The sequence below is a fragment of the Marmota marmota genome, unplaced genomic scaffold (assembly GCF_001458135.2).
Source record: "Marmota marmota marmota unplaced genomic scaffold, marMar, whole genome shotgun sequence".
Lineage (NCBI taxonomy): Eukaryota > Metazoa > Chordata > Mammalia > Rodentia > Sciuridae > Marmota > Marmota marmota.
This window is the reverse complement of record NW_026000019.1, coordinates 16,577,074-16,585,657: the sequence shown is the minus strand read 5'-3', so window position 1 is coordinate 16,585,657 and position 8,584 is coordinate 16,577,074. Positions and strand designations below refer to the sequence as shown.

Sequence of the window (8,584 nt, the reverse complement as noted above, 5' to 3'; positions counted from 1 at the left end):
TCTGCCTCTCAGCAGGCCGCTGCTCCTCTTCTGCTGGTGGGTCGCAGGCCCGCCTACCTTGCAGGAGTGATTGGAAGCTCTGTTCAGCCGTGGGCCACTGGGCCTTTTCTGCCGGTGGTCACCGTTCCGCCTACCTGGCAGGCGCTGGGGGTGGGGGGCGGCTCTGCCCCTCAGCAGGCCGCTGGGCCTGCTCTGTGGATGGTCACAGTTCCCTCTCACAATATTCTTAACTAGAATATTTTGGGGAAGGTTATTGCAAAATCTGAGAACTACATTATTCTTCTATATCAGAAGAATCTCAGAGATTGTGTCCTACAAAATAATGAGGAGTGACATAATCAGAGATGTCAATGATTAGTTGTTTCCTAAGAATAAATGAGCTGTATATTCATCTGTCTTGGTGAATAAATAGTCAATAGCATTGTACTTCATGACTTTAAGGAATATACTACCCACCTACATTTCTAAACACCAAATGATTTTAAAAAATTATATCAAGGACTCCAATTTAATTAAATCTCAAAAGCTTCTGCTCAAAATTTCTTTATAATTTAAGAGTTACAGAAATTCAGTGAATTAATAGTTAAAAATAAAGTTTTAAAAGTAAATCAGTCAGGGATGTTATATCATTCTTCAAATTACCTCAACGGATAATATAAATTTTTTTTTGTAAGTACATTTGGTATTTAGTATTTCATTTTTAGAAAATAAAATTTTACGTGAGTATGTATTGGACCATTGTGTTATAAAGAGCAAAAAGAAATCCATGTGTAACAGACTGAGCATGAAGATGGCTCCATGACATGGATCCTGAAGCAGATCATTGCATTACTCATCCTTAAATGTCAATGAAGAGTCTATTTCCAGATAATGACATTTACTGGTTTGGAAACTATTTTCACCTTAATATTAAAAAAAAAAGATTATTACTTTTGCTAAAAGTCTCTTAGAGGTCTGATGACATTCACTGATTGAATTTGAAAGAATAAGGAGAGATGTTCCCTCTCTTGCATTACGCATGTGGGTTTTAAAATTAGAAAGCTCTGGCTTTAATTCTCAGGCCTGCAAATAATTGGTTGTGTGTGCATGGGGGGAAGTAACTCAACTACTCTGGGTCCAGGACACTAACCTCAGAGGTTAATGTGGGCAGTAGTGATGTTGAGCCTTAGGAATTTATCATAGTGTCTGGAACAAGGTATTCCCTCAATTAGAGGAAACTCTCAAACAGGGTGGTAGAAACTATCAGGTCTGTGTGCAGCTCTGAAGCAGAATGGTTTCTGAGAGAACTCTTCATCTATCTGATAATAGCCACAATCCCACCACATTCGACTCTTTCTGAAAGATGAAGGTTATTTTAACATGGATATAATATTGGGATTTATTTCAGTAAAAATGAGGATGAGGTAAATATAGAGAGAGACCAAAGAGCGACTGACATATGTCTGTGGAGGAAATTCATGTGTATGTGTGTGTGAGTGTGTGTAGAGGGTTTGGAGGATGTGAAGCAGGCAGGTTATGGCCAGAGAAATCAAGCTTCCTTCCTCCTTATGAAATCAGAGAGCATTTCACATATGGTCAGGATTTGTGTGGTTGTGTTTTTTCTTTACTCAATACACACCCAAAATGGGGATTTCCAGAGACTACTAGAAAGTGAAGCATTCAGAAGATAGCCTTAGTGTCATGAGAGCCGTCACAGTGGACAGGAAAGGGATGAGTAAAGGTGAAGGGAAGGGTGATTGGCCTACTTCTTTTACTGATTAGGACACTGGTATCTATTCTGTGTTTTGAAATCAAGATTGCATATATAATTCTGTGCTAGTAGGGTTGTCAAGGTATGTGCATGAAGAGAGAAGTTCAAACAGACACTTATTTTCTACCCAGTATCCTTTCACCCTTCATGGCCTGAAAACTCCTACTTCATTTGGGGCACTAGTGTGAAAATACATTTTTAGCAGACCTTGCAGGTGGGATGGCTGTGTGATACAGTTCTGACCCATAAGGTGCAAGTGTTTCTGCAGGTATATCTTGGAAAGCTTTTACTTTCATAATAACAAAGGACAGTGTTATGGTTTGGATGTGAGGTGTCCTCCCAAAACTCACAATGCAGGAAGGTTCAGAGAAGAAATGATTGCGTTGTAATCAATCAGTGAGTTAATCCCTGATGGGATTAATTAAAGTGGTGGGGTGTGGCTGGAGGAGATGGGAATTAGGGGATGTCTATAGTGTATATATTTTGTATCTAGAGAGCGGAGTCTCTGTCTCTCTGCTTCTTGATTACCATGATGTGAGTTGCTTCCCTCTGTCACCCACTCTGCCATGATGTTCAGCCTCATCTTGAGCCGTGAGAAATGGAGCCAGCCTTCTATGGACTAAGACCTCTGAAACTATGAGCCCTCAAATAAATTTTCCTTCCTCTATAGTTTTATGGTCAGATTCTTTAGTCACAGCAGTGAAAAAGCTGACTAAAACAGAAATAAGTGACTCTTATTATCCTTCTTGTGTTTTGTTCTGGCTTTGATGGTGATGTGTGGAGACTTAGCTTTCACCTTGTGATCATCAGGTGTTCAACAGAAGGATCCAGGGACCCAAAAGCCTGACTCCATGCAGGCACCATGGAGCACCAGAGCCAAGAACAGTCACCTCCCCTTGGGCTTTTTGTTTTGTGAGAAAAGTAAAATCCTTTTGGCTTAAATGAGTATCAGTTCTGACCCTGATTATCAAACACATTTATAACCAACAGTATTGATTAAAAGGTCATGAAGTTACTATTTCTTTTCTTTCTTTCTTTTTTTAGTAAAGAAATTGACTTTTGTTGAGATGCAACTAACGTACCATAAATTACTAATTTAAAATGTACAGTGTGTTTTTTGATACATAGTAACAGGACTGTGCAATCATTACCACAATCTAATTTTAGAACTCTGTTCTCCCTCCAATAGAAACCCCTTATGCATCAGCAGTCATTCCCTGACTCCTTCTTCCTTCTCTCCTAACTCCTCTGAGTCCTGAGCAGCCAATACTTTCTGTTTCTATAGATTTTCATGATTCGTACATTTCATATGAATAGAATAATACAGACTGTGGCTTTTGGTATCTGGCTTTTTTATTTATGTTTTTATGTTATTTTTTTATTTAATGTTATAGCATGGATTAGTAACTCATTCTTTTTTGTGAATGAATAATATTTTATTGTTAGATCCATCACACTTTATCCATTCATCAGCTATTGACATTTGGGTTGTTTCCATTTCTTGGTTGTTATAAATGGTGCTTCTGTGGACATTCTGTGGACATGCTTCTGTGTGTGTGTGTGTGTGTGTGTGTGTGTGTGTAAATATGTGTCCATTTCTCTTTTGCATATAACTAGGAATGGGTTGCTGGATCATAAGATAACATTTTGAGGAGCTGCCTAACTGTTCTCTAAATAAGTTTTCCCATTTAACATTCTTGCCTATAATACAGGAGTTTTCAAATTTCTCTCCATCTTCACCAACACTTGCTAGTATTGGGCTTTTTGATGATATCCATCCTAGCGGATATGGGATAGTAGTTTGTTGTTTTGATTCGCATTTTTCCAATAATTAATGATGTAGGGCATTTTTTTCATGTAATTAATGCTTATTTGTATATCTTTCTGGAGAAATATCTATCCAAATCCTTTGCCTATTTTCTTTCTTTTTTTTTTTTACAAAAGTGTTGAACGTTTTATGAAATTTTAAAAGTTTTACATTTGTAATATGGTAAGAAATAGGAGTGCCATGTTATCCTTTCATATTTAGTTAATGCTGCAGTTTTTATTAAGGAGAAACTGGAAATCCATATGCAACAAAATGAAATTAAATCCCTATCTCTCACCATGCACAAAACTTAACTCAAAATGGATCAAGGATTTAGGAATAAAATCTACGTCTAATAGAAGAAAAGTAGGCCTATCTCCATTATGTGGGATTAGGCCCCAACTTCTTTAATAAGACTCCTGGTGCAAGAATTAAAATCAAGAATCAATAAATGGGATGGACTCAAACTAAAAAGTTTCTTCTTAGCAAAAGAAATAATCTGTGAGGTGAATAGAGAGCCTACATCTTGGGAGCGAATCTTTACCCCTCACACACCAGATACAGCACTAATCTCTAGGGTATATAAAGAACTCAAAAAGCTAAACACCAAAAAAAAAAAAAAACCAAAAACCAAATAACCTAATCAATAAATGGGCCAAGGACCTGAAGAGAGACACTTCTCAGAACATGATGTACAATCAATCAACAAACACATGAAAAAATGTTCATCATCACTAGCAAATAGAGAAATTCAAATTAAAACCACTCTAAGATTTCATCTGACTCCAGTCAGAATGGCAGCTATTATGCATACAAACAACAATAAGTGTTGTCGAGGATGTGGGGGAAAAGGCATACTCATACACTGCTGATGGGACTGCAAATTGGCGCAGCCAACATGGAAAGCAGTATGGTGATTTCTTGGAAAATTGGGAATGGAACCACCATTTGACCAGCTATCCCTCTCCTTGGTCTATACCCAAAGGACTTAAAAACAGCATGCTACAGGGACACAGCCACATCAATGTTTATAGCAGCACAATTCACAATAGGTAAACTGTGGAACCAATCTAGGTGCCCTTCAATAGATGAATGGATAAAAAATGTGGCAGATATACACATGGAATATTACTCAGCAATAAAAGAGAATAAAATCATGGCATTTGCAGGTAAATTACTAAGTGGTCACTTCACCCCTACCTGCAGTTCCAAGTAGCCTGGGCTCTGACCAACATTGCTTCAGGGACTTCAGAACATGTCTGAGCTGTTGTGGAGGGCACCATCTCATCCTTGACTGAGCTCCTGTCTTCTGCCCCTGTGACTGTGTGTGAGCAGGCTCTTGGTAACATAGTATGTGATGACCCAGAATTCAGAGATGTCATTATCTCAAGCAATGCATCCCACATCTGCTGGTCCTGGTTTTATCAACCATACCAATCATTTCTGTGGAATGTCACATGGTCCTTGTTCAACCTGTGCTGAAACAAGAGGCCATATTCTTTCAAGAAAACAGTCAAGCAAATGCTGTCCATCCCCTCCTACCTCTTACCACATTGTAATAGGGAGATTTTCTCAGATACCCACTGGGTTGTCCTACTTCACCAATGGCTGCAATGAGCACACCAGCCAAGAGGTTGACCCAGGAGTTTCTGTCCAGGCTGGTAGAGCTTATCACCAGCTCAAAACTCAACATCTTGACCCTTTCTCTCCATACCATGGGGAATGTTGTCACAGGTATAGATCACAGACCCAACTGGCCATCAATGCAGGCATGCTGAATGTGTTAACCCACCTCATGAAGAGCCTTGAGCGTTCTACCCAAAAGGATGCAGCCTGGGCTCTGAGCAAGGTGGCCACTGGGGCCCATCTGTTGCAATGTTTGATCAGTTCTCTGGATATAGGTGGTGAGAGGATTGGAAATAAGATGAAAACACAAATATAGAGAAAGGGGGACCCAGTGGGAAAGCCAGCCCTGATGAGGCATGACTGTCACCAGAGCAGGCTCACAACTTTATTATATAGGTTTAAAAATCAAAAAGATTTTTTGAGAGAAAGCTTCTTCAAGATAAACAAAAAAGAGGTTCAGGAGGGGAGCAGCCCAATTAAAGGTTATCAGCTCATGCTCAATCTCTTCTGCTTCCAGGCAGCTGATGCCTCAAGGCTCTGAGCATGTCCATATCTATTTACCTCTGGGCAGCTAGAGTTTGAACCCAGAGGCACAGAATTTTTCCTCTTAACAGGCGCCACCCCAAATGGGCAGTTTTCTTGGCACCTTTGCATCAGAAATTCCCAAGGGGGGGCATCCACTGTCCAGGACAGTCCAAAGCAATGATTTATTCACTGCTCTGACACTCATCAGCACATCTGGCAGCTGATGGCTTTTAATCTGCTGCCTCCTCAGTGGCTCTGTTAAAAAATGAGGATTCAAAGTCCAGAAGGAATCTGTCTGGATGGTGGCCGACTTTGCAATGGGGGGCCACTGTGGACCAGTTGTTCCCACTTGTCCACTCTGGAATCTTGGGGCCACAGTTGAATATACTCATTATCCCAATTATGGAAGATTACTCTCATCATCCTCAGTGTCATCTCTTACAGGCTCCTGGTAGAGAAACTGTTTGAGAAGGAAAGCCTATGTGGTAGAAGAACTCAGAAGGTCAACAGAATTAGGGCTTTACAACTTCACCAGGACCATCAGATTGGCCAGACTGCTCTGAAAATCTTTTTTTTTTTAATATTTATTTTTTTTAGTTGCAGTTGGACAGAATACCTTTATTTTACTTATTTATTTTTATGTTGTGCTGAGGATCTAATCCAGAGCCTTACATGTGCTGGGCGAGAACGCTACTGCTGAGCCACAATCCCAGCCTATGCTCTGAAAATCTTTGAGAGACATTTTGGTGAGAAAGAAGATGATGACACAGTTTTCCCATCTACCTTTGCACTAAACCAAAACTGTGAACACATGAAGTACTTAATAAAAAACTGCAGCATTTACTAAATATGAAAGGATAATTTGAGAAGCAGCACTCCTATTTCTTACCATATCACAAATATAAGTTTTTAAAATTTAATAAAATGTTCAACACTTTTTAAATTTATTTTTTATTTATATATGACAGTGGAATGCATTACAATTCTTATTATACATATAGAGCACAATTTTTCATATCTCTGGTTGTATATACAGTATATTCACACCAATCCATGTCTTCATACCTGTTTTGGATAATAAAGATCATCTCATTCCACCATCAATAATAACCCCATGCCCCCTCCCTTCCCCTCCAACCCCCCTGCCCTATCTAGAGTTCATCTGTTCCTCCCATGCTCCCGCTCCCTATCCCACTATGAATCAGCCTCCTTATATCAAAGACAACATTTGGCATTTGGTTTTTTGGGATTGGCTAACTTCACTTAGCATTATCTTCTCTAGAAGAAGATAACTCTGGAAAAGAGTTCTGCTTTGATAATCAGTCTGAGAGAAGGGCTTCTTTCCTGGAATCACATTTTCCTGGCTGCCCAGATGACATGAAAACATAGGACTGGATTGGAGCTATTCACATCTTTGATTATTTCAATCAGTGTGAGGCTGATGCCTTTGGCTGGTTTTTCAGAAGCTCGGTTGGGGGAAAAATGAGGGGTATTCCTTCTCTTTAACACTTATTCATCTTCCTTGGCCTTCCAGAGATTCAGACTGATTGCTATCTCTGTTGCCACCTCACAGATACATCTTTGCCTTGATACTTGAATTTTCTTAGTCCCTCTTCTGGAGCATCTAAAGTAGGCATACTGACTGGAAGAAAGAAACCACCTGGCAAGGGACGGCTTGTTGCCCATTTTTTAATTGGGTTGTCTTTTATTATTAAGTTGTAAGAGTAGTAGCGATTTAAGTCAGCAATAGTAGCTTTTTCTAAAACAATATACTTTAAACAAAGTAGAAATTTATGCAATTGTAATTTTAGTATTTTGAATCAGTCACAGGAGGTATTACATTCTTATTAATATATAGGTCTAACAATTGACTAGTATTAGTATATCATTATTAATACACTTAATTCTAAATCTCTTATTAATTTTAACTGGTACAATTCTCAGTTTAACCAACTCTGGACCAAGTAGAATCAAATTGCTGGATCTTTCCAGACATGTGTCTGGTGGCTTGTTGTCCTAGCCAGTGCCCCAAATGTTTATCTTCTGCCTCAGGATTAATTCTCACAAATTAAACTTATCAAGGCCTTTTTCTCTGGCTCCCACGAAAGTCCTTTGAGTATATGACTTTCTCCTTTAGTGACAGTCAGAATTCACTAGAGTAAAACACTAATTTACTCCAAATCCTCAGACTTGCTCATTAACTATCTTCCATAGCAATGCTGTAGGTGTAAGCATTCTCTAGTGATGGCATGATTTTATCTTATCAGGACTTAAGCTTGGGACACAATCTAAGAATATAACAGACAGTTTAAAAAAATATTTATAATTGCAACAAATTCAGTTCCTAGTCTCCCACTCCTTTATTTTGTATACTTCTCTGTGGCTATTTCAGATTTCTGTTTTCCCCCAAATTACTTCCTCACCATCTTCCTATGATTGATTCCATCAAATTTTCCTCCTACCTCTTTGGAGACACAGAAGCTGTCTTACAGGAGCTCCCTTAACTTCCTGTCTCCCCACCCCAAGAGAACTACCTATTTCTGCCTCTACCCATGCTTGGTCCTGCAACCCCCATGGAGGTTTCCTTTCCCACGTGAGATTCAACCCTATGCTTCTTAGTTCCTTCCATCTACCTTTGCACTGACCTTTGCCGTCAGTTCTGCCTGTTCCTCTCTTTGTAGACACCTTCCCACTAAACTTGAAAAAATACTCATCTTGTCCCATCTTATAAAAACAAGACCTTTTGAATCTCCCATGAGCTCTAATTGCAAATCTAGATCCCTGCTTGCTTTGTGAGCTAAGGCATATGTTTATTTCTTCATCTCCCTTTCACTCCTTCTACCCATTGCATGTTTTCAAATTTTGTTGGAAATTAT

The 8,584-nt window shown here is 39.2% G+C and overlaps 1 pseudogene; it reads left to right on the top strand.

The window, feature by feature from the left end:
- LOC125618749 overlaps window positions 1-6,555 on the top strand; it is a 69,900-nt pseudogene extending 63,345 nt beyond the window's left edge.
- The last annotated feature ends 2,029 nt before the right edge of the window (window positions 6,556-8,584 follow it).